Below are 24,584 nucleotides of genomic sequence, written 5' to 3' on the forward strand. Positions count from 1 at the left end.
TACAGTTATAGTTAGGTTTAGGTTAGGGGTGAGTGTTAGGGGTTAGAGTTAGAATTAGGGTTAGGCTTAGAGTAAAGGTTAGAGGTCAGTTTAGGGGTTACCATTATAATTTTGATTAGATTTAGGGTTAGAATTAGTCTTAGATTTTAGACTTAAAGATTTGAGTTACAGATAGGGATTAGGATTAGGGTTGGGGTAAGGGTTGGATTAGAGTTAGATGTTGGGGTTAGGAGTTTTGTTATTTGGATGGTCAGGTTTAGGTTTTAGATTTATATTGAAGGGTTAGGGCTAGGACACTGGGTTAGGGTTAGAGGTAGTGTTAATGTTATTTTTGGGATAGCGGTTTAGGGTTATAGTTAGAATGATGGGTTAGGATTTAGTATTAGATTAGAGATGGGTTTTGGTTAGGGTTTAGGGTTAGGCTTAGAGGTTGAGTTAATGGTTAGGGTTAGATAATGGGGTTGGGTTAGTGTTAATTTTAGTATAAGTGCTTACGGTTGGTGGCTGGGTTCATGGGCTAGGGATATGAATGGGGCTAGGATTAGACTAGGGTTATGTTTAGGTTTAAGGTTTGGTTTAGAGGTGAATTTTGGGGTTAGGTGTAGATTTCAGGTTAGAATTAGCCTTAGGTTAGGATAGTTACGGCTTACCATTAAGGTTAGTGATAGAGTTAGTGTTAGGTTAGGGTTAGAGTTTAGTATTGGGGTTAGAGTTTAGGGTTACTGTTAGCGTTAGTGGTAGGGTTAGGGTTCAGTTTTAGATTTATGGTTAGAATTAGTGGTAGGGGTTAAGATTAAGGTTAGGGTAAGGGTTGGAATAGTGTTAGGTTTCGCGGTTAGGGTGTCGTGGTTATGGTTAGGGATTAGTTTTATGGCTTAGGGGAAGGGTTAGTGATTAAGCAGATGAGTTAGTATTATAGTTAAGGATAGAGTTAGGGTTAGCAGTTATGACTTAGGGTTAGGGTTTCAGCTAGGGTTAGATGATGGTTAGGGTTAGAGTTGGCATTACCAGTTGGGGGAAGGGTTAGAGTTAGGGTCTGGTGTTACGGTTTTGGTTGGGGTAGAGTTAGCGTTAGATGTTTAGGGTTAGACTTGGAGTTGGGGTTAGGAATTACAGTTAAGGTTAGTGTTAGGGTAAAAGTTAGGGCTTAGTTTAAGGGTTGAGTTAGGTTTATGAGTTAGGATTGCATTTAGAGTTAGGGTTAGCACTAGGGTTATCATTTAGATAAGGGTTAGTGTTGGATAAGGTTTAGGGTTAGGTTTAGATTAGGGTTAGGGAATAGAGTTAGAGTCAGGGTCAGGATTAGAGTACAGGTTAGGTTTAGGGGTAAGGGCCTATGGTTAGTGCTTGGGGTTAGGCATTTGAGGTAGGGTTAGGGTTTAGTTTTCAGGGTAGGGTTAGGCTTAGGGTTAGGAGTTAGGGTTAGGGTTGGAATTGGGGTAAGGGCTTGGGGTTATAGTTAGATTAGTTTTAGGTTAGTGTTAGGCTTGGTGGTAGGGGTTTATTTAGGGTTAGGGGTTAGGGAGTAGTGTTATTAAAAGTGGTTAGGATTACTGTAAGGGGGCAAGGTTAGGGGTGGGGATAGGGTTAAGGTTAGAATGATGGGTTAGGATTGCATTTAGGGTTTGGGATTAGGAGGTAGAATTAGGTTTCGGGACAGGGGTTTGGGGTTCAGTTTAGAGTCAGGGTTAGGATTTAGGATAAGGATTAGGCTTTTGCTAAGTGTTGGGTTAGTGTTATGGGTTGGGGTTACGGAGTAGTGAAAGTGGTTAGGAGTAGGTTTAGGTACTAGGGTTAGATTTTGGGTTAGAGTTAGGGTTTGGATTTACGTTTTGGGTTTGGTTAGTGTTCAGGTTAGTGTTAGGGTTAGTGGTTAGTTTTAGATTTACAGTTAGGGTTAAATTTAGGGGCCAGGTAGTTGTGTCAGTGGAAGTGGTTAAGGTTAGGGGTTAGTTTTAGGATTTAGGGTTTGAGTTAGGGTGAAGTTTCAGATTAGATTTAGGGTTAGGGTTTGATTAGAGTTAGGGGATGGTGTTTACAGTTAGACTTATGGTTAGGGCTTTGGATGAGGTTTACAGTTAGGATTAGATTAATATTAGGATATAGTTAGTGTTAGGGCCAAGCATTACGTTTCAGAGTTAGGGAATAGTGTTAGTGTAAGCAGTTAGGGTTAGGTTTTAATATTAGGGGTGAAGGGTAGGACTAGGGTTAGAGTTAGGATTATGGGTAAGTATTAGAGTTAGATTAGAAGAGGGTTAGAATGTAGGGTTGGAGTTAGCGTTAGGGGTTAGTTTTATGTTTTGGGTTAGAGTTAGGAGTATGTTTTAGTTTTAGATTTAGGTTAGAGTTAGGGATGGGGTTAGCATTAGGGTTAGGCAGTAGTGTCAGTGGAATGGTCAGAATTAGGTTTTAGATTTAAATTGGAGATGGAGGTTGGGGTTGGCATTAAGGGTTGCAATTCTGGTTAGTGGTTAGGGGGTAGTGTTAGTGTAAGTCGTTAGGATTAGTGTAAGGGGTTAGGTTTAGAGCTTAGGGGTCGGGATAGTTTTAGGGTTAGGATAATGGGTTAGGGTTTGAATTAGGGTTAGTTTAGTGTTAGAGTCAGTTGTAAGAGTCACAGTTTAGGAGTTAGGGTTAGGGCTTGGTTTAGTGTAGTGTTTGGTTTAAGGCTGGTGTTAGTATGATGGGTTAGGGTTAGTTTTAGGGTTAGGCTAGGGTTATGGGTTAGGCTTAGAGGTCGCATAGGGTAAGATTTCAGTGGTTCGAGTTAGGGTAAGGGTAGAGTTAGGGTTAGTTTTAGTGTAAGCGGTTAAAGTTGGGGTTAGATAGGCTTAGGTTTAGGGTTAGGTTTAGGTTTTGGGTTATACTAGGGTTAGTTTTAGGGTTAGGGGGGTTTGGTTTAGGTTAGATTTTGTGCAAGAGGTAGGGTTAGGATGGTGTTTGAGTGAATGTTATGGTTAGGTGAATGATAGGTGTAGGGTAAGTTTTAGGTTTAGGGGTTAGGATCATGGTTAGTGTAAGGGATGGATAAGTGTTAGGGTTACAGCTTATGGAGTTAGGTTTTGGGGTTAGGGGTCGACATAGCTTTAGGGTTAGGATAATGGATTAGGGTTTGAATTAGGGGTAGTTTAGGGTTGGAGTCAGTCGTAAGAGTTATAGGTTAGGAGTTAGGGTTAGGGCTTGGTTTAGTGTAGTGTTTGGTTTAAGTCTGGTGTTAGTATGGTGCGTTGGGGTTAGTTTTAGGATTAGGTTAGTGTTATGGGTTAGGGTTAGAGGTAACATTAGGGTGATATTTCAGGTAAGAGTTAGGGGAAGGCTAGGGTTAGGGTTAGGGTTAGTTTTAGGGTTAGGGAGGGTTTGGTTTAGGTTAGATTTTGGGCTAAGAAATAGGGTTAGGGTGGTGATTGGGTTAATGTTATGGTTAGTTTCAGGTGAATGATAGGTGTAGGGTAAGTTTTAATCCAGGGGTTAGGACAAGGGTTAGGGTAAGGGATGGATAAGTGTTAAGGTTAGGGCTTAGGGAATGGTGTCAGTGGAAGTGGTTAGGGTTGGGGTCTGGCTCAGGGTCCCAGGGGATTTGTGAGGTACCAAGGCCTGGATGAAGAGCTCCCTTCTTGGTCGCACACATCCAAAAAGACAGGGACACGTCTGTGACTGATCTGCCTGGCGCTGTCCCACCAGCAGTGGCAGATGCATCCTGGAGAGGAGTGGAGCTGCCAGGCACTGTCAGAGGATCTCCCTGAGGTGCCACTCGCTGCCCACCCAGACTCACACCCTGTCCCTGGCTGTGACAGATACACCAGCTACGAGCTCTGGACACAGGACACAACAGTCCAACAGCAAAGACCGTCTCTCCTGTCCTGAAAGACTCTTATGACCCCTGGAGCCCAAAGCAATGGACCACATGAACTCACTGGACATTTTAGAGGCGTGGCCTATAGACTGAGGAATGAGATCTGTGTGTATATCCAGAGACAGGAAAGTGCTCTTGAGTAACTGGAATATATTGGAGAGTGTGGGACCCGGGCACAACACAGATGGTGCAGAATAAGGGGGGGGCACTGTCCTGGTTTCAGCTGGGAGAGAGTGAATTTTCTTCCTAGCAGCTGGTAGAGTGCGGTGTGTTGGATTTAATCTGAGAAGAATGTTGATAGCACAGGGATGTTTTGGTTCTTGTTAAGCCATGTTTATACCAAACCAAGGAGTTTTCATCACGGAGGCTGGAGATGCACAAGAAGCTGGGAGGGGCACAGGCAGGACAGGTGGCCCAAGTGGCCAAAGGGATATTCCACACCATATGATGTCATGCTTGGCATGTAAACTAGAGAAAAGTTATCTGGGGGACCGCTGTTTGGGATCTGGCTGGGTGTCACTCAATGGGTTGTGAGCAATTGCATTGTGCATGACTTGGTTTATATCTCCTGTTATTATTATTACCATTTTTGCAATTACTACTATTACTACTGCCATCATTATTATGATAATTGCTATTACTATAATTATTTTATTTATTATCATTATTATGTTATATTTATTGTAGCTATTGTAGCTATTGTAGCTATTGTAGCTATTGTAGCTATTGTTGCTATTGTTATTGTTTTCCCTTTCTGTCTCATTAAACTGTCTTCATTTTAACCCAAGATGTTTATTTCTTTCCTGATTCCCTCTCCCATCCCACTGGGCTGGAGGGAGTAAGAGAAGGGCTGTGTGTGATGTTCAGCTGCCTGCTGGGTTCAACAAAACAGTCCTGGTAAAAGGAGTGATCATGCAAGGTGTCCCAGAGGAAGAGGTGAACCTGAGGAGGGCACAGGGTAACAAGGGCCCTTCAATGCCAGGACAGGCTGTGAGGAGCCAGGATGCCAAAAGATGTCAGACTGGAGAATGTTTCAGGACACCATCTTGGAAGCCCAGAGGCTGGATCTGGTTCAGCCCTCCCCTGCCCTTGGTGCCATGAGAGACACCCCATGGTCCTGCCCAGCCTTGTCCTGGGCTCCTGAGCCAGCTGGGAGGATGGAAAGGGCTCAGCAGCAGTGATCCTCATCCAGCTGGCTCTGTTTCCCAGCCCAACCAGCGTGGCCAGAGCAGAGTCAGCCCATGGCCCCAGGGCACCGCAGCCCCTCGCTCTGCAGAGCAGCATCGCCAGCTCAGGGCCCTGTGGGGAGCACAGGGAGGGAACCAGGACCAGCCGGCCAGGCCAGGCTGGACACCCTCCCCTGGGGAAAGGGATGTCCCTGGAGAAGAGCAAGGGAGCATTTCTGTGCCTGCAGGGAGGAATCCAGGAGGAAGAGAAACCTCCTTCTGCAGACACTCATTTGGGTCAGGCTGCTCTGTTGCTGGAGCAGGACTCTTGTTCTGGTCTGAGGAGAGGGGCTGGCACTGATGGACACAGCTCATCTGTGGTGGGGATCTGCTGGAGCTGGATCTGCTTTTCCTGTCTGTCCACAGCTCTTCAGGAGACACTCTGCATCAGTATCCATTGGAGAATGGAGAATTCTTCTATCACATCTTCAAAATGCTCATTCAAAATGTCCTCTTTATCTACTCTCCTGAAACCTCTCTAATTAACTCTACAAGCCTTGTAGAGCTTGAAGAAAATTATGCAGGAGACATGGCTTGTGAGAGCTTGGGGCATTTGAGTGAGCTCATGCTGCGTTTGAGGCCGAGTCCATGAACCTCAGGTACTGAGATCAAACAAAGCTCTCAAGGAGGCAAAGTCAGAAACAAAGCTTCAAAGCTCCTTGAAGCATTAATGGGCCCCACTGAGGCCTGTTACTGACAAAGGCTCCCCGGGCATTCGTTGGAGGCTGTGATGACAGGTGGGCCAAGGCCCTGTGCAGGTGGCTCTGATGCTGAGAAACCCCTTGGTTTGCTTTCTGAAGCAGAAAGGAGACCCATGAGCTCCAGGCGATGGGAAGGGGGATCCTGTCCCTCACACACGGCTCAGGGCTCTTCCTGGGACCGTGGGTGTGTGTGTGCAAGGCCAAGGGAAGGACAACACTGGTACACCGACTTCCAGCTTCCCCACGGGGCTGCAAGGAGGCACCGCGGCCCCAGTGCCATGAGGACGACATGTTTTCTCATTGGCCTCAGGGGCAGAGACGTGGTTCAGCGCAATCAGATTTCGTATAAAAACTTGGCGGGTCAGGCGAATAATCGGACAGCTCTGGCGGGGTCCTGAGGTAGCGCGGCTCGCCTCGCCCGTCCCGGTGACGCAATTTCCGTCTGCAGCGCCGGGCCGAGCGGCGGCTCCTGAGCGGGTCCGGCCGAGCGGCGGGTCGGATCGGGGCGGGAGAAGCGCCCGCGGGCGGGGCGCGCGCACCAAGGCCCGTGTGCGAACAGGCCCTGGGAGACCCCGGTCCCGGAACCGCCGGAGCTGAGCCCACAGCTGACGGCCTGGCGGTGCTTTGTGCAGGTGGCAGCGCAGAGGCCGCCATGGAGACCCGGGTGTCCCAGCACGTTCCTGGTGGAGCAGCGCGTGGCCCGTGCAGCTTCGTGTGGGACAAGGGAGGCGACTGTGTCTGTGTTGACTCAGGTCGGTGCAGCTGCGCGTGGATTCAGAGCAGTAACCCTGGCTGGCTTGTTGAGCCTTGGGGGTTGTTTATTTCTGAGAATGACGGGTCTGTTCAGCAGGTCGTTAATTGCTGTGCACTTTTACCCTGCAAGAAGGATTCATTTTCAGTGTTATTCATTCAGTGTAGCTCTCTCCGTTGGACGGGTAAGTTTTCCCGCTCTCAGAGGTTCTCTCTCCATTTGGTGGTTGAATTTCTCAGCATCTCTGCTGCCGTTTGTTTTCCTTCTCCTGCAAAGTGGGGTGGAAAAGAGAAGGCAAAGGCTCCGCTGCTTCCAGGCAGGGACTTGGTTGCTTGTCTAATGCATGTCTAGTTCCTCTCGAGGAAGACAGAGATGAATGGTGTTAGGAATCAATAAGGTGTGACCTGTTGGAGGGACAAAGTGTGTTGGATCTGAAGCCGTTGGTCAGGACGGGAGGAGCTGCCTTCTTGGGTCAGTGATGGGTGTTGGCATGTATTATCTGAGCTGGAGCTGATGTCTGTCACCACTTGAGCTCTAGAATTACTCTGAGACCCAGGAATCTCCAGTTCCTCGTGGAGCTTTTCCAGGCTGTGGAATCCCCTTTCTGTCACAGGTTGTAACGCAGCCCGTGGAGAAGGGGGCACTGTTTGAGGTTCCTCAGTTTGGGCGTTAGGGAGGCGTCGTTCTTGAGCTCACACTGGGCGTTACGAGGAGACGCTTTCACGTGAGCTGAAGGCAGCTCTGGGTACCCAAAGCTGTTAACCGGTGTTAACAAACGCTGCTGCCGAGATTTGGGGGTGACGGCACCAGCCGGTTGTGACGAGCGTGGATGTTGCTGAACCGCAGACACCGTCTCGTCCAGGCTGCGCAGCCGGAGCGTTTGCAGGGCGGTGTCCCAGCTTCCTTTGATTGCAATGAGCACTCGTGTTGGGATTTGGTTTTTAAGGAGCGTGCTCTGCTTGAGTCTTTTGTGTTGGGGTTTGTTCTGTTATTTCACAATGCCATGAAAGCTGAAGTGCAGGAGGTTGAGAGCTGTTGGAGCAGAGAGGAGCACGTCTTGTATTGCTTGGATTTTTCTGGGTTTCTGAAGGAGAAAAGATTTGGATCAGTTGCACCCCAAAAGGACATTTTGTACGGATTCGCAGGCACATCACAAGAAGAGCCAGAGGCCATGAATGCATTGCAAGGAGCAAGTTTTATTGTAGTTCCCTCTCTTCTGGGGGATCTCCGAAGCCGCACCTGAGCTCCCAGCAGAGGTGACAGCAGCGGGGACGCAGGCGCTGGTCAGTTCACCCTGCTGGAAGGTCACTGGGCCTGCTGAGCTCGCCTGTATTTCACGGCTTCAGGCAGGCGCAGCCTCCCGCTCTTTCTCACAACAAAGCAGGAATCTCAGACACAGTGATGAGGTGCCCAGAGTTTCTCACAGGCCTGTGTTATCTAACACAGACGTTCTGCTCATCAAGCACACAGGGTCAGTAGAACAGTTAGTGTGATGTATGTGCTTTTTCTACAGACAGATGCAAGTCCCTTGAGCGTATTTACATTTAACTAATCACCTCTCCAAATCTTCTCCTATATCCCCATACAGTGTTTTGTTCCAGATTTTCCCTGGTGATTTGAATGTGTTCTTCGTGTTCCTGAAAAACTAATTTATTTCCTTTCCTGCAGCCCCGCCTTCCAGGAGAAACAGCTACAACGCTCTCCCTGTGTGCTGCAGCCGTCCCGGGCCTTGTGCTGAGACCGAGCTCATCACTTGCACAAGTACAGGCTGTCCTGGTTAGCGCTGCCGAAGCTTCTGCGGTAACGAGCGTGGTTGGGAGATGCAGCGCAGGAGCTGCTGTTGTGCTTGCAGGGAAAACTGGCTGCTCTCGGTGTGGGGAAAGCAGGAGGATTCGTTTTGTTCCCGCCTGAGCTGTGGTGGATGAGGAGGTTCTGAGTGCCGCGCAGGACGGGTGAGTGTGTCTGTAGATGGAGGTGTTTTAAATCAGCCAGTGTCACACGCTGCCTGTAAAAGTGTCTGTGCGATCCCTTTCTACCGGCAGGTGCAAGTCACTGGAGTGTATTTACATTTAACTAATCACTTCACCAAATCTTCCGCTATATCCCCATGCCTTACACCCTCTCGCTCAGGTGACTTGCTTCTGCTGGGTCCAACGAATCCAGAGTTGTTCATTTGTGCTTGTGACGTGTAGCAAGGAGCAATTTACAGGGGCACACAATAAACACTTACAGAAAAAGGGAGAAACATATTTCTGCAATAATCAGGTGTCCCATTCATCTTGTCAAGGAGTTACACGAGTTATTCAGCCAGACATTATCAGTAGATGGTTTCACTTGCTGCATTAGTTCCAAAGGTGTGAGATCTTGTCACCTTCCAGTAATACATAGGCTGCTGCTCCAGCTCCGTCAGCTGGTGTCACTCTGGGTTTAACAACCTGCTGTGGGCCAAGGTCTGAGCTCTGCCCGCGGGTGTGAGGAGCTGGGAAGGGGGGATGGATGGGGCAGAGCTTGACTGACACCCAGGCTGGTCAATGAGAATATTCCATTAGCGTCCTGCTGTGTCTTTAAGGAGAGTCGGGATCTTGGGGCTGGGGTTTTTTACAGAGCCGGGCCAGAGGCTTTTTCAGGTATCTCTAGTTCATCTCGAGGAAGACAGACAAATAAGCTGCGACCTGTTGGAGGGACAAAGTGTGTTGGATCTGAAGCCGTTGGTCAGGACGGGAGGAGCTGCCTTCTTGGGTCAGTGATGGGTGTTGGCATGTATTATCTGAGCTGGAGCTGATGTCTGTCACCACTTGAGCTCTAGAATTACTCTGAGACCCAGGAATCTCCAGTTCCTCGTGGAGCTTTTCCAGGCTGTGGAATCCCCTTTCTGTCACAGGTTGTAACGCAGCCCGTGGAGAAGGGGGCACTGTTTGAGGTTCCTCAGTTTGGGCGTTAGGGAGGCGTCGTTCTTGAGCTCACACTGGGCGTTACGAGGAGACGCTTTCACGTGAGCTGAAGGCAGCTCTGGGTACCCAAAGCTGTTAACCGGTGTTAACAAACGCTGCTGCCGAGATTTGGGGGTGACGGCACCAGCCGGTTGTGACGAGCGTGGATGTTGCTGAACCGCAGACACCGTCTCGTCCAGGCTGCGCAGCCGGAGCGTTTGCAGGGCGGTGTCCCAGCTTCCTTTGATTGCAATAAGCACTCGTGTTGGGATTTGGTTTTTAAGGAGCGTGCTCTGCTTGAGTCTTTTGTGTTGGGGTTTGCTCTGTTATTTCACAATGCCATGAAAGTGCTGAAGTGCAGGAGGTTGAGAGCTGTTGGAGCAGAGAGGAGCACGTCTTGTATTGCTTGGATTTTCTCCATTTCTGATGGAGAACATCGACCCCAGCATCAGTTGGACCCCAGAAGGGCATTGTTTGAAAATGCGTGGCCAGGTTCCAGTGACGTGTTGGCTTGGGTGTGAATGACTGGAAGTGCCTGTTGGGAGACCAAAGCTGCCCCGTGTTAACAAACGCCGCTGCCGGGATTTAGGGGTAAAAGTGCCAGAAATGTGATTTCCCAGGGAAAACAGAGAAATTTGTCAATGCCTGGTTGTTATATGGCACATTGCAAAATTACCACTGCGCTTAATTACATCGATTTTACACAGGAGTACTGGCTGTAACAGACTGCTTGCATCAAATAAATGTTGACTTGCAGCACTGTTGGCCTTGGGAACAGCAGATGGCTCCTGGAGGTGGTGACATCTCCTGTGAGCCCAGGAGTGCTGAGCCCATCGTCCAGGGAACAACCTCCCCTCCCCGAGCAGGGCAGAGGACCCAGGGGTCCGGGCTGCCTGTCCACGCTCCTCTCCTGCCCCAACACCAAAATATGTTCCTTGGGGGATGGTTCTCACCAGAGCCCTGCGAAGAATCTGTTTCCCATGGTGCCTTCAAAACACAGGGTGCCCCAAGGGCTGGCACTGTCCGCCCTTCACCTCACAGAATCCCAGGATGTGAGGGGTTGGAAGGGACCTGGAAAGCTCATCCAGTGCAATCCCCCATGGAGCAGGAACACCCAGATGAGGTTACACAGGAAGGTGTCCAGGCGGGTTGGAATGTCTGCAGAGAAGGAGACTCCACAACCCCCTGGGCAGCCTGGGCCAGGCTCTGCCACCCTCACCAGGAACAAGTTTCTTCTCAGATTTAAGTGGAACCTCCTGTGTTCCAGTTTGTCCCCATTGCCCCTTGTCCTATCACTGGTTGTCACCCAGAAGAGCCTGGCTCCATCCTCCTGACACTCCCCCTTTCCATATTGGTCCCCATGAATGAGTCCCCCCTCAGTGTCCTCTTGTCCAGCTCCAGAGCCCCAGCTCCCTCAGCCTTTCCTCACACGGGAGATGCTCCACTCCCTTCAGCATCTTGGTGGCTGCGCTGGACTCTCTCCAGCAGTTCCCTGTCCTGCTGGAACTGAGGGGCCACAGCTGGACACAATATTCCAGGTGTGGTCTCCCCAGGGCAGAGCAGAGGGGCAGGAGAACCTCTCTGACCTACTGACCACCCCCTTCTAACCCACCCCAGGTACCATTGGCTTCCTGGCCACAAGGGCCCAGTGCTGGCTCATGGTCACCCTGCTGTCCCCAGGACCCCCAGGTCCCTTTCCCCTACTCTGCTCTCTAATAGGTCATTCCCCAGCTTATACTGGAACCTGGGGTTGTTCCTGCCCAGATCCAAGACTCTACATTTGTCCTTGTTATATTTCATTACATTTTTCCCTGCCCAGCTCTCCAGCCTGTCCAGGTCTCTGATGGCAGCACAGCTTCCAGTGTCACCACTCCTCCCAGCTTGGTGTCACCAGCAATCTTGCTGACAGTCGCTCTATTCCCTCGTCCAAATCATTGATGAATATATTGAATAATTCCGGCCCCAGCACTGCCCCTGAGGCACTGCACTGGGTACAGGCCTCAACTGGACTCTGCCCATTGACCACGACTCTCTGGCTTCTTCCCTTCAGCCAGTTCACAGTCACCTCACTACCCGATCGTCCAGACCGCACTCCCTCAGTTCAGCTGTGAGGATGCTGTGGGAGACTGTGTCAAATGCTTTACTGAAATCAAGATAGACCACACCCACTGCTCTGCCATCATCCATCCACCTTGTTATGTCCTCATAAAAGTCAATGAGCTTGGTCAAGCACGACTTCCCCTTGGTGAAGCCCTGTTGACTGCCCATAATGACCCTCTTATCCCTGATATGCCTTGAGATGGCACCAAAGAGAAGTCGTTCCATCGTCTTCCCAGGGTTGGAGGTGAGGCTGACCGGTCTATAGTTACCTGGATCCTCCTTCTTGCCCTTTTTGAAGACTGGAGTGACATTTGCTTTCCTCCAGTCCTCAGGCACCTCTCCTGTCTCCCACGACTTATCAAAGATGATGGACAGTGACCTAACAGTGACCTCAGCCAGCTCCCTCAGCACCCGCAGGTGGATCCCATCCAGACCCATGGATTTATGGATGTCCAGATTGTTTAACTGGTCCATAACCCAGTCCTCATGAACCAGCCTCCTCCAGCCTCATGGGGGAACACTCCACTTTCCCCTAATCTGCCCGTATCTGGGGGCACATGGCAGGTGGGAAGGAGGTGTCCTTTACAGTGACACCCTGGGTGTCCGGGCTCGCTCAGCCACGCCGCTCATGGCCATGGTGTGGCCAGAGAGGACCCAGGCGTCCGAGTGCTGGCACAGCAGTGGGAACATGGACACGGACACACACATCCACACGCAGAGCGTAGCTTTGCTGAAGGGATTGACTGATTATGAGAGGGAAATGGCCCAGGGCTCCCAGGGGATCCGATGGGGTCATCCAGGGATGATCATCTCCTCATGCCGCTGGAGGGGGGACAGGACACGGCTGTCAGCATCAGTTTCAGGTCTGAAATCGGAGCCAAAAATGAGACCTCCAGTGTCAGCTGGGACATGAGGGGAGGCTTGTCCCCACCGTCTCTCTCTGCAGAGACCCAGGGAAGGAGAGAAGAGTTGGAGCCCTCAGTCAACCCAGGACAAGACTTGGTTCTCCTGAGATCCATGTGGCACCCAGAGCTCTTTGGCCAGTGTGTCATTAGCCCCGGATGCCCCTACATCTCCCAGAACCCTGCCCAGCCCTCAGGGTGATCCTCGGGGTCTGTATGGCCCCAGAGCCCCTGCCTGGCCTGCACGGTGACCCTCTGGGTCCGTAGAGCCCCACTGGGTGCAACAGAAGTCATGGGGGCAGCTCTGTCCAGTGTGGCCTGGGACACAGGTCATGGACAGTCTCCTCTGTTTTCTTTTCCTAGATCCACGTTCTGCCCACCCAGACAGCTCAGGGATGCCCCGGGGTCCAGGACCCTTGGTGGGGCAGGAGATGCCCTGATGCTGCTCACCTCGAGTTCAAGAGGTCGCAACAGCGTATCCTGCAGTTCCAAGTCAACATCTGGAAGATCTGGAACCTGGCGTTTCTGCTGCAAAACATCATCCACCCTGACAGACAGAGGGAGCTGGGGAGGAAGGTTGGGTGAGGGACACACTTGGGTGCACTGGGAGGCAGGAGAAAGCGATGGGGTCATTGGGGAAGGTGACTCCAGGGAAAAATGGGGTACGTGAGCTTGTGTGGTGGGGCACAGAAAGCAGTGGAGGTCCTGGGGAAGGGGCTGTGTCCTGGGGTATCCTGGGGTGCACTGGGGTGTAGTGGGTTGTGATGGGATGGATGGGAATGCAATGGGAGCCCTGGGCAATGGGGCATCCCTGGGAGAACACTGGGGAGCAGGGATGTTCTGGGGGGCAGCGGGGGGTGCATGGGAGTGTACGGAGGCACACTGGTATGTTCTGGGGCGCGCTGGGATGCCCTGGAGTTTCGTGGCCGTGGGAGGGAGGGTGTGGGCCAGCGGAACTTGTGACACCGACCGCAGCCCTCTTCACTCGCCCGAGGTTGAGTTCCCCCTGTAGAGAGACCATGAGACCTCAGTGGTCACAGGGATGTCCCAGTCCCAGCAAGGGAGGGGAGGACCAAAGTGCCCTCCAGTTCCCCAGACTGGATGTCCTCCAAGTCCGCCCCACTACTTACATCCAGGAGAGAACCTCCACTTGCTTCCAGCCGTGCTCCTGGAAATGCCTATGAAAGAAGAGAAAGGGGTTGGTCTGGCTTGGAGAGAAATGGGGCTGTGGGAGGGACACAGGTGACACCAGCCCACCCAGGCCCGGGGATTCTCCCTCATATGAGCCTGAAAATCCCTTCTGCTCCCCCAGCCTCATTCCTCAAGTTTCACCTGGGATACCTGTTCATGCAGGGACCAGGGCTCGGGTCGGAGAAAAGGATAACATGGGAATTTGGGGCCTCCAAGGAGGACGGGGGTTGGGGGGCACCCAGAGACAGGGCACTGGGGTGAACTAGCAGAACCCAAGGGACCGGGCTGGGGGTGTTGGAGGGACAGGACTGCATGGGATGCAAGTGAGGGGTAAAGGAATTCAAGGGGAGGGGACACGGGGAATCAAGTGAGGTTGGTGGTGGGGGCAGGAGGAAGAGGACAGCAGAGGAACAGAACGCGGGGATCGGGAAAGTGTTTGGGAGGGGGTGTTCAAGGAAGGGGATCTGGGGACACTACTGCAGTGGACAGGATGAAAGGCAAAGGACGGAGGAGAAAGATGGAAAGAAAGGCATTGGCATCCATCAATGGGAAGGCATTTGGGGACCCTATATAGGACACAGAGGAGATCCTGAGGAGGAGATACCTGAGGGGCCCAAAAGGATGGAATGGAGAGGCCCAAAGAAGAGGGGTGTGGGGGCACCAAGACAAGAAACCGGTGGGGGCCCTCACTGGAGCCTCACCTGCGCATCCTCCGGGGTGCACAGCAGGATGGTGAAGAGCAGGGCCACGCTGAGCACTGCGGCCTTCCTCTTCCTCTGCGGTGCAGGGAGTCCTGGGTGATGCTGGAGAAGGTGAGGGCACCTTTATCCCTCCCAGGACGACTCCTTGCCCCTCCCCACCCCTCCAGCCCCCAGGGCAAAGCCAGGCTTGGCACAGACACCGCCCTGGCAGCCCAGCCTCGGCACAGAGTCACCCGCGCCTTGAGCACTGATCCAGCTGCCTTCCCCGGCATCAGTGCAGCTTCCTGCATGGGGCAGCTGCACGGGGAAGGGCCCAGGCATCCACGGGGGCGAGGGGGGGCAGGAGTGTGTCCCTGACAGCCAGACACCCTGTGGTGATGACCCACTGCTCCAACTCGAAACCATCCTGCAACAGCCCCAAAAGCCAGATCCCCCCACCTCCCAGTGCCCCTCAGCTCCCAGCACCACCATCTCCCAGCGCCCCTCAACGCCCAGGCCAGTCTTTCCCTGTGGAACCCCCTCAGAGATGACACCAGCCTCAAGTCTGGGGTCTCTAAGCACAATTATCTCTGAGCCCTTTCCAGACCCTTAAATAAATGAGGGGCTGGGAGTCACTCCTCTTCTTGGGGCACCAGGGGCCCCAGGATTAGGGAACTCTGGGAGGTGGGGGGAGAACTGGGGCAATGGGCAGTGTGGACAGCTGGTGACTGGGATCCTCAGGCACTGGTGGCACTGACAGTGGGGAGCACTGGTGAATCCTGGGCTCTGGGAGAGGAGGGCTGGGCTTGGGGGAAGTGCTGGGGTGGTGTCAGTGAGAGCTCCTGCCCACCCCATTTCCCTTGCACCGCCAGCCCCCAACTGGTCCAGTCTCCAGCCACAGCTGAGAACAGAGCGGAGGGAACGTCCCCTGCCCTGGCTCTCACCTGCCCCTGCCTGGGGTCACTGTGCCCTCCCAGACAACCTGGGTCCCACTCTGCAGAGCTGATCCCGCGTGGTGGGTCCCAGTGTCCCTGTCCCCAACAAGGCTCTGGCTCCAGCCCCGGCCCTTCCTGGGACGTGGCCACAGCTCACCAAAGGCCCTTGTCCCCACCCAGTGTCCCTTCAATGCCCCCATCCCCGGCCCAGGCCAGCGCTGTCCCTGAGCAGGACGGGGCCGTCCAGAGGGACGTGATGAAGCGGGCGCTTGTTCCCAGGCAGCCGCTCGGAGCCAATTGCGGGACGGAGCTCCCCTGGCACGAGGAGGGATGTTTGCTGCCACAGCGGCTCTGATAAGCTCAGTTTGCCCAGGGCCCATGGCACAAGAAGCCCGTTCACCAAGATCGGTGCCTCACCACAGTGCCTCTGGACACTGTGGGGCAGCGTGAGAGCGGGGGAATCGGTTTATTACTCCTCTCTGAGTCGGGAGAGCTGCTGGTGAAGCTGTCAGCAGCTGGTGAAGACCTTTTCCAGCAGTCAGTCATCATTACATTCGGGCTTTCCTGTCACAGAATCATCAAATCACAGACATGACCTTCAAAGCTCCTCTAGGCCAATACCATCCAGGTATCACAAGTTCTGCTGGCCGCAGACCCTTGGAACTCCTTTCAAGTGACATTTCTACCCCAATTTTTAGTCACGACAGTATCTGTAAGGTATTTTGTATCTCAGCACTTTCATGGCTAAACATGGTAGATATCTGAACACGGCACTTGAGCTTCCACAACTAAACACTGTTCCAAAGGTTTTTTTGTTATTTCCTTGTCAGAGCACTAATGTGCACGTTGAAGTGTCTAGACTGTCACTGTGGTTTCCCAGGAACTCAAGTGCTGTGGCTGGTACCTATTTGTAATACTTGGGACATACGGATTGGCTGAAGTTACCTTCCTGTTTTGGTGGCTGACTGTTTAAGAACACAAACCTGGAGTACAGATTTCGTGTTTCTGATGCTTATGTAGCAGAGACAAAATATCTGAGGAGTTCCTCTGGCACGGTTGTGTTCTAGATCTGCAACTCTTAATTTGTGACAAAGAAGGAATGTGATTTTGGCTTGGGGTTTTTTTAGTTGCCCTGAATGTACCGAGAGAGAACAGTTTATACAAATAAATTGCCACATTCACTAGCCTATCAGAACATAGGCTTTTGATACTGAGGTTTTACAATCTGTTTTCATTGTTTCATGTTGGGTTTTACCTGAAGTTCTGATCACCTTTATTTTTCCTTCTAGAAGTCGAAAGGAGCCAGTGAGTGGAACATCAAAAGCAGCACGTAAAAACACATTCTCACTTTCTCTCTACACACTACACTGAATTCTAGACAATGTAGCCTTGTATTGATTTTACAAACATTAACGTGATGTATTTTCCACTAAGACATAGGCTGTGTTGTAAATCCAAAGTGAGTAATGCCATGGTTTGCACAGTTCTGATGTGAATATTGGTGTTTGTACCCAGCAGGACGTTGTATTTCGTATTGAATGTGCCAGAATATTTCCGGTATGACTTTGTGTTGTACAGATAATGTCAGGTTGTTTCTAGATCATGCGGGTTCAAGGTTTGCACAGCTGAACGTGCTGCCATGGGCTGCATCTGTCTGTCCAGAGCCGGTAACATGTATGTTTGTATAGCTTGCTGTGTGGTTTCTGTTTCTTGCAAAAAAAATTGTTTGGAGTGTAGTTTTTGCCATTTTCACATTGTATCACTCAGCTCTTGTTTTTCAATGCTTTTTTTTTGCCTAATGGTTTTTGAAAAAGTTATCAAAAACCACTGAGAAACCATCATTGTTAAACTTGGTGCTGTTTCTTACTTCTGACTTGGGGATTCAAAGAAATACCCAAACCAATACATCCCATATGTTTGGAGGGCACTTCTGTGCAGCTAAATTATTCCTTTTCTTGTCATTAAATACTTGGGTATTTGTTCCTAAAACTGTGTAACAGAAGTGATATTGTTGGGGCACCTCTGAGTATATGTTTGTCTTGAATAGATGCCATGAATTTAGACACTGTTGCTCCACAAAGTGATATTCTGAAGTTCTGCATTTGATCTTTCCACTTCATCTGATGAAGCAGTGGAGTTTAATAGTTTGTCTGCAAATGAAACTACCTAAAAGGCAGTGTACGGGGAACCTGCAGCAGGGAGCTCCTGATTCCCACCTGACTCCTCCAAAGGTCTCTCTTAAAAGTGAACAAAAGTCAACGAAAGCTGCAGCCCCTCCCTCCTGGGGCACTGCGGTGGGCGCCCCCCCTGGGACCACGGGAAGGTCCAGGATCCTCGTCCTGAGCGGTCAGGGCATCTCTGGCAGGTGGGCAGGGAAATGGAGATAGGCTGGGGACGCAGAGACGGGCTGAGACATGGAGATGGACTGGGACACAGAGGTGGGCTAGGACACAGAGATAGGCTGGGACGTAGATGGCCTGGGTCACAGAGACTGGCTGGGACATGGAGGTGGGCTGGGCCATGGGAACGAGTCAGACCCAGCACAGGAGCAGGGAGGTTGGAGCAGCTCCATCCCTGGAGACATGTGCTTGTCCTGGACATGCCAGCCATAGGATACACGCCCCCAGCACAGACACGTACCCATGGGACACACAACTGGCCCACAGGGACACCGGAGACACACGCACGCCTTGTGCCATCGTTCCAGTTTTATTGGTGGAGCCGTGGTGGTGCACTGGTGTGGCGGTGGTGGTGGCCAAGGCTCTGCCGGTTCCCCAGACGCCAGTGCTGGGGTCGGCTCAGCGGCGGCGGCGCCGTGTCCCCCGCCGGCGGCGGCTGCTCCTGTACCGCCGGCGTCGGCTTCGCCCATAGCGGCGGCGAGAGCGGCTCCGGTAGTGGCGCCGGCCGCGGCGGTGGCTGCGGCTGCGGCTGCGGCTCCTGCTTTGCCGGTACCGGGCCATGGTGGGGTGGCCGCCGCCCTGTCCTGCCAGAGGATGCAGCTCTGCACCCCCGGCCCTGCTTTTATAGGGGTGCCTGGGCAGGGCCCTTTGTGACATCACCAGTGACGTCACAATGCCCCACTGTGGCAGTTGCACAACCCCCCATGATCCGGAGCATTCAACAGGGCAGTTGATGGCTCCTTAGAACCTTTTGTGCCCCACTGTGCCTGTCCCCACGTACACATCGAGGGTGGTACCAAGGCGCTCCCAGTCACATCCTCCCCTACCCCGGGCAGGGTGACTTCACCTCCAGCAGCTGGGGGGACAGGAGGGGTGGGACCCTCAGTCGGTGACAGGGTCCTCAGCAAAGAATGTGCCCAGAGAAGCTGAGAAGCTTCTGGACCATGTTGAAATGCCCACAGCCACATCTGCCTAGACTATGGAGCGGGGCCCCCACCGAAGAGCCCCTTGGAGTGGTCTTCTCAGAGCAGCAGGTCTGTGAACTGGAGCCCTCTCCTTAGACTGGGACGCTGTCTAAGGAGACTGCCTGGCACCGAGAGCGCCTCACCTCCTCCTGTGCTGGGTGGTTATTTTTCTCTACTGGATATATCCTGGGATGAGTCCTTGCCTACCCCAGGCAAGTGAGAGCCCTCGCCCAGCCCAGGTGAGTGATTGTTTCTTCGGGGCACCCATGAGTGAGAGGCCTCTAGTTCTGTTTCTTGTGAGTGAATGCGGGCACATTGTTGATCCTTGTTATTCTTACGTTGTCGTATCCAAATAACCTCCTCAGGTGATATCTGAACCTGAATTTTATGTTGTTGGAGTGCTAAATAATTGTATAAACCCTGTTTCTAGTTTATTTGCTATGCTTTCCCATCTAGAATAAAGTCTGCTTTGGAACTTGTTGTCTGCCTAAAACTGCCTTTTGTGGTGCCTCCGTGACACCCACAGTGCTACCCGGGCTCCATGGCTACTGGCCATCCCACTGCAGCACCGGCCCCAGGTCACCACCACCATGTGCTGGCAGGTCCCTGGTCACTGCCGCGGTGCAGGAGATGCAGGAGGAGCCCCTGGGCTGGCCGCAGCCCCAGGGGCGCGGCAGGAGGAGGCACCACAGGGACAGAGGTGCCGGTTGCAGTGCCAGTGGCAGTGCCAGTGGTGCCAGTGCCAGTTTGCTTGTGCGCATGGCTTTTCCTTTCCTGATTAAACTGTCAGCCAGTGAGTTTTATCACTTTAAGTCTTCTGATTCGCTCCCCCATCCTGCTGGATACAAAGATAAATATATCAAAAAGCTGTGTTTTCATACCAGATGGACTATGGGTGAATTCCCAAGGCCATTCCTTAGTATTTAGGACCTGTGATTTATTATATTTCTGCCACTGCTTGGGTTGTGCAGCAACTCCTGGGATTCTTTAATAGCTTGCTGATGATCACAGTAAAATCACAAAGAAAACTCTGCCCCAAACCCTTAAACTCGTGTGCTGTCTGGACACACTTAAATTCTTCAGTTCTAATGAACAGGGATTTTCTGGGAAGGAAAAAACCTCCCTGAGGTTCGTGAAACAAGACTCACAGTATCAGCACTCATGGAACGCATTGCCAATCACATTGCTTGCTGTGGTTAAAGAAATTTGAATAAACAGAAAGCTAAATACAGGTCTCATGAAAAGCAAAGCAGAGCTTCACAATTCAGTACATAATCCCTGTGACTAAGTGGGTTTTAGAATTAAAAACTGAAAAGTCTGATTCAACATCCAGCTGTGAAAGCCTGATCCGAAATCTGTAGAACACACAGTTGTGGCACAGCCTGGTTTTTAAATTTCACAAAGAACAAAACAAGTTGATATTTACTCATGTTTAGCCCACAGTCACCCACAATCCCCAGACCATTTCTGCAGTGTTGTTGCCAATAGCTCCTCTCTCAGCATATACTACGCTACCGTTCTTTATTTGGCAAAAATGACGTAATTCTGTCCAGCACAACCCATCATCTTTATATTTCCACCTCTTTCTGGCATTAGTAATGACGAGATAAAACCGATCAGAACAGATACTGAGTGTGATAAATGACCAATACTCCGATAATTTGCCAAACAAGAGTCTGGTTTATTTAATAGGTGAATTAAACACACACACCTTAAGTTTCTGACCGACCTCTTTTATTTCCTTGGCTAGCCCTTCTCGCACTCTGAGTCCGTGGTTGGTTGCCACTAGGGGTCTTCTCTCGCTCTGATTGGTGGTTGAGGAGTTCCTTCTTCCTCAGTGCCCGCCCCCTCGCGTGCAGACTCCAGGTTGTTACCGAGGGGTCTTTTCTACCGGGCTCCCCCCACTTCCCCCGTGGCAGCATCTCGGGGAAGGCCACCTTCTCCTTCACGTCACTCCCCCCCACCTTTCCCATACACATGTGCATGTGGGACAAAACAAGTCCCACAACTTTTTACATAAAACTTAACTATCTTTTCATTTTCTTAAGAGCCCATGCCTTATTTGGTTATATCTGTAAACAACAGCACGAATCACAGCTGCGTTTCTCACAATTCCCCCTTCTTCTTTTTTATCCCCCTGATTCGTGCTTTGGCCTCAAAGTTAGCTAGCACCTCCCTGGTGGCCGCTAGGTCCAATTTTGTGTTGTCTTTTAAAATCATTAATTTATACCCTGTTCCTTTTGTTGCCATTTCAGGATCTATAGGCATGGCTGAGATTTGCATGCCTTGGACTACTGAATGTATTAAGCAAAGAAAGCACGGGATCATACATGGCATGAACAGTAAACCTAGAAATGCACATAATATCATGAACCCTATTGTAATAAGTGATGGTCAAAATTGTTAATGTTGAACAAATCGAGTAGGATTCAATTGTATTATGCATATTATTGTAAGCAGTAACTGTGCTTGTGCGAGTTTGATTATGTTTTGTAGAACCTTGTAGTAGTAGTTAAAGACAATGCCATAAATACCAGGACTACCAGGTGGTGCCATAAATAACAGGACTACCGGATGGTGTCATAGATAACAGGACTCCCGGATGGTGCCACAGATAATAGGACTCCCAGATGGTGTTACAGATAACAAAGCGCTCGGATGTTGCAACAGATAACAAAAGTTCCAGAGGCGGAAATTCCCAGCACGTAAACGAACGCATAACGTATATAAGCACATACGAAAGGTTGATTTGGTGTGCCTGTTGGTGGAACTGAGCTTCCCCCGGTCACCCAGCGCTGTTTTGCCTAATTACCGCTTGCTAAATAAAATCGATTGATTGACTCAGAATCGATTGATTGGCTCTTATTTATAACAAATTTTGGTGCCGTGACTCGGATTAAGGATCTCCGGGAGGGACTCCTAAACTTCAGGGAGGCGCCCCGTCCCGTTTTCAGACGGCCCTGGAGTGGACGGAGGATCGCCCTGAAACCTTAACCTCCGAACCCGAAATTTAGGTAATTAGGCAAAAGAATTGAACCCCGTAAACCTTTGTGCACGAAGAACCGGACGAAGACCCCGGGGAGGGTAAGTATAAAGTAATTCCGTTCGGTTGGGGTGGGTATCCTGGAGTGTGCATGAACGAGACGCCCCCCCGCTTGGGGAGGAAGCGAAGTGAGTGTGGACCCTGTAAGGCAGGGCGGGACTCTCTAGTAGTGCGGTTCTCATAGCCCGCGAGGGCGTGAGCCACGAACGAGGGGTGCGTGTGTGTGTGTGAAAAGAAGACACTCCGGAAGATGGGACAGAAGAAGGGCAAGCCTTCTGATCTCATGGGGAAGGGACCCACAGAGAGGTTGCCAGATATTCCCCAAGATTCCCCATTGGGCCTTATGCTCAAGAATTGGGAAGGTGCAGCTTGCACGCGAAACAAAGAGAGGGAAAAAATGGTTTATTATTGCATGCATGTCTGGGGAAACCAGCAGATTAGACCAGATCATTTATTTTGGCCAATTTTTGGTTCATTTGAAGATTGGATTTGTCAGGCCCTAAATTTTTATGTAAATGATAAGGAGCCCTTTGATCCTGAGGAGAGCGAATATGCGCGTTGTTGGCTACCTCCTGCGACTCGCGCTGGGATTTTTACCATAAGCGAAAAGAAATCTGGCCGCAAAAAGAGGGCTCCCGAGGAACCTCCACCCCCTCCCCCTCCCTATGATCCCCCGCCAGCAGCGAATCCAAGGCCCTCCTCTCCCCTTATGCCTTCGGCTTCTGAGGAGGATTCCGATTCTTCGGGGTCACTTAGGGGAACCCGAAGACTCACGAGGAGTCAAGCTAGGCAGCAAACTACATCAGGGGCAGGACAGCAAGCATCATCAGAAACAGGGCTATACCCATTACGAGAAATAGCGATGGGAGGTCCACAACCCGGAGTGGGGTTTGTGTCAGTGCCTCTAAATTCGGGGGATGTAAGAGAATTTAAGAAGGAAATGGGGAATTTGTTAGAAGATCCCTTAGGAGTTTCGGAAAGGGTAGATCAGTTTTTAGGACCTAATTTATATACCTGGGATGAACTGCAAGCTATTTTAGGGATACTATTTACCGCAGAAGAGCGGGAAATGATTCGGAGGGCTGGGATGAGAGTTTGGGACCAGCAACACCAACAAGGGCCGGGTGCTGACATTAAGTGGCCCCAGCAGCGTCCTAACTGGGATAATCAAAACCCGGAACACAGGGGCCATATGGGAGATCTTCGCACTATAATCATCCAAGGGATTAAGGAATCTGTCCCTCGAGGGCAGAACATAAATAAAGCCTTTAATGAACAACAAAAGAAAGATGAAACTCCCACAGAATGGTTAGAAAGACTAAGAAAGAGCTTGCAGCTTTATTCTGGGATAGACCCGATGACACCAGTCGGGCAAGCTCTTTTAAAAACACAGTTTGTGGCGAAGTCATGGCCGGATATTAGAAAGAAGTTAGAAAAGTTGGAAGATTGGCAAGAGAAAGGGTTGGATGAGTTGCTAAGGGAAGCACAGAAGGTTTATGTGAGAAGGGAGGAAGAGACTCAGAAGAGGCAAGCTAAAATGTTAGTAGCGGCAGTTGGAGAGGGACAGAGGACGGCTCCACAGAAGGGAGGGCCACCACGCATAGGTGGGAATGGGCCACCTCAGGGAAGTCAAGTCGGACTGAAGGACTGGAAGGAAATCGAATGTTTTTACTGTCAGAGGAAGGGACATATGCGAAGGAACTGTAGGAAACGTATACAGGATGAGAAAATGTATTCTGCCGAGTAGGGGTGTCAGGGGCTCTATCTGCTGGGGACTTCTAAAACAACAGAGCCCTTGATAAAATTGAAATTAGGTCCCCAGCACCAGGAGATGGAATTCCTGGTAGATTCAGGGGCAGAAAGATCTACTGTCCAAACTGTACCCTGGGGATGCACTCCATCCTCGGAGAAAGTACAAATAATAGGAGCAAAAGGAGAACCCTTTTCTGTACCCATAATTAAAGGAGTGGAAGTAGAATCCCCATCCCGGATAGGGGTAGGGTCCTTTTTATTAGTATCTGAAGCTGAATATAACCTGTTAGGAAGGGATTTAATCGTCGAATTGGGAATTAGTTTGGAGGTAAAAGATCGAGAATTGAAAGTAAAACTGTACGCTTTAACAACCGAAGACGAAGCTAAGATCAATCCTGAAGTATGGTACACTCCTGAGTCGGTTGGAAAATTAGATATTCCACCAATTACAGTGACAATAACGGATCCGGAAGTACCAATACGTGTTAAACAATACCCTATATCACAGGATGGGAGACGCGGGCTGCAACCAGTCATTAATCGATTGTTACAACAAGGGTTACTAGAACCATGTATGTCGCCCCACAATACCCCCATCTTACCTGTAAAGAAATCAGATGGGTCTTATCGTCTAGTACAAGACCTCCGTGAAGTAAATAAAAGAACAGTAACTAGATTTCCGGTAGTGGCCAACCCTTATAACCTATTAAGCCAAGTGTCCCCAGAGTTGACCTGGTATAGTGTAATAGACCTAAAGGATGCCTTCTGGGCCTGTCCTTTGAGAGAAGAATGTCGTGACTATTTTGCCTTTGAGTGGGAGAACCCTGATACCCATCGGAAGCAACAACTTAGATGGACGGTTCTTCCACAAGGATTTACTGAATCTCCAAACCTCTTTGGGCAGGCCCTGGAACAAGTCTTGGAGAATTTTGACCTGGAACTTGGAGTAGTTTTAGTACAATATGTAGATGATCTATTAATAGCTGGAAAAAGTCAAGATAGTGTGCGAAGCACCAGCATTAAGTTATTAAATTTCCTGAGTCTAAAGGGTTTAAAGGTATCAAGATCTAAACTGCAATTTACCGAGGAAGAGGTAAAATATTTAGGGCACTGGTTGAGCAAAGGGACTAAGAAGCTGGATCCAGATCGAGTAAAT

The 24,584-nt window shown here is 50.7% G+C and overlaps 1 long non-coding RNA gene and 2 other non-coding genes across 9 annotated transcripts in view; all 3 read left to right on the forward strand.

Annotated features, from left to right (window-relative positions):
* LOC135576030 (uncharacterized) overlaps nt 1-17,288 on the forward strand; it is a 549,349-nt gene extending 532,061 nt beyond the window's left edge. Inside the window, exons 7-10 of one of the 7 annotated variants that reach the window (XR_010467564.1) lie at nt 6,413-6,532; nt 8,200-8,483; nt 11,512-11,805; nt 11,887-12,820. This is a non-coding gene — a long non-coding RNA (uncharacterized LOC135576030). The other 6 variants (XR_010467558.1, XR_010467559.1, XR_010467560.1 and 3 more) reach the window with 6 other exon arrangements.
* On the forward strand, nt 7,002-7,086 carry LOC135576067 (small nucleolar RNA SNORD45). Its single transcript, XR_010467665.1, has one exon. It is a non-coding gene; the product is annotated as a small nucleolar RNA SNORD45 (small nucleolar RNA).
* LOC135576068 (small nucleolar RNA SNORD45) lies at nt 9,270-9,354 on the forward strand. Its single transcript, XR_010467666.1, has one exon. It is a non-coding gene; the product is annotated as a small nucleolar RNA SNORD45 (small nucleolar RNA).
* Nucleotides 17,289-24,584: the final 7,296 nt, after the last annotated feature.

Source organism: Columba livia, chromosome 22 (genome assembly GCF_036013475.1).
Source record: "Columba livia isolate bColLiv1 breed racing homer chromosome 22, bColLiv1.pat.W.v2, whole genome shotgun sequence".
Taxonomy (NCBI): Eukaryota; Metazoa; Chordata; class Aves; order Columbiformes; family Columbidae; genus Columba; species Columba livia.